The sequence below is a fragment of the Pseudophryne corroboree genome, chromosome 8 (assembly GCF_028390025.1).
Source record: "Pseudophryne corroboree isolate aPseCor3 chromosome 8, aPseCor3.hap2, whole genome shotgun sequence".
Taxonomy (NCBI): Eukaryota; Metazoa; Chordata; class Amphibia; order Anura; family Myobatrachidae; genus Pseudophryne; species Pseudophryne corroboree.
The window spans coordinates 159547917-159549238 of NC_086451.1; the positions used below are offsets into that span (position 1 = coordinate 159547917).

Consider the following 1322-nt stretch of genomic DNA (forward strand, 5'->3'; position numbering starts at 1 on the left):
CCTGCAGATTTCCAAAAGGATTCTTATGGCGTATCCTTTCCCATCAACGGATAGGTTACGATGGGAATCCTCCCCTTGGGTGGACAAAGCATTAACACGCTTATCCAAGAAGTTAGCCCTCCCGTCCCAGGATACGGCTACCCTCAAAGAGTCTGCTGACCGCAAACAGGAGATTACCCTGAAGTCCATTTATACACATTCAGGTACCTTACTCAGACCGGCAATTGCGTCGGCCTGGGTGTGTATGTGTAGTGCTGTAGCGGCATGGACGGATACCCTAGATAAGGATACTATTTTATTGCCCCTGGGGCATATAAGAGATGCTGTCCTATATATGTGTGTATGCAAACTACAGGTGGTGCTGCATGGCTCACACCCTTTTGCTTGTCTTGTAGAGCAACTCTGGAGCTGTTACTGGGTCCAGCTGCTGCAAGAAATCAGCTTGAATGCTTCAGGGGCTGGGGCATGGCCAACATGAGCCCCACACTGATGGGGGTGTATAAAGCGATCTAGGGGTCATCCAAGCGCAACCCCACAAAGGCCGCCATGCCCTGCGTGACCATTTTCTCTTTTCATATGCAGACGAGGGTTGCAGCCAACTATACCCATTGCTTGGATGACATCACCATATGCGAATCCATCTGCTGCAGGCCTTCCCCCAGGAATGCTTGCACTAGTTGTTGCATTTGGTTTGTTGTTTGGGGGGTGCTTCAGTATTAGGCAGCCTTCTGCCCTCACACATTCGTCTGAAAATGTGTTCTCCCTGCAGTTGTTGTCCCCAGATGAGAGTTCCCTTGTGCTGCCTCAGTTGAATCTCCTTTACTTGACGGAGGTGTGCCTGAGCAGCGGCCTTCTCCAGCCCTATCTCAAATCATACTTATTTGTCTTAGGTGATACCATGGTCATGAAGATTGTTTTCCCAGGGTGAGGTTCATTCATTGCATTCTGGGTATGCTGACCTCTGTGATTTCCCCAAATGTGGGAATCTCGACTGCATAATTTGTGGTAGGGGGGGGGACTGCATTTGTGCTTTCCCCTGGTTGGCTCTGGTATAATTTAGATCTCATTGTCTCAGGTCTCTCTCCAGCCTAGTTTGCTGTCTGTTTCCACTTCTCTTTTCTTGAGCCCCTCCCTTCTATGCCCTTGCGCACTATCCTGACTTCTCCCGTCTGCTTACTTTGTGCCTTCCAACGCACAATGCGAACTACAGGTGGTGTTGCAGGGCCCACACCCTTTTATTTGCCTTACAGAGCAGCTCTGGAGCTGTTACAGTGCCCAGCTGCTGCAAGAAATCAGCTTGAATGCTTCAGGGGCTGGGGCAT

General features: G+C 50.1%; 1 non-coding gene across 1 annotated transcript; it reads left to right on the top strand.

The window, feature by feature from the left end:
- The first annotated feature begins 873 nt into the window (after positions 1-873).
- LOC134951555 (U1 spliceosomal RNA) lies at positions 874-1039 on the top strand. The gene has a single exon (XR_010184274.1). It is a non-coding gene; the product is annotated as a U1 spliceosomal RNA (small nuclear RNA).
- The last annotated feature ends 283 nt before the right edge of the window (positions 1040-1322 follow it).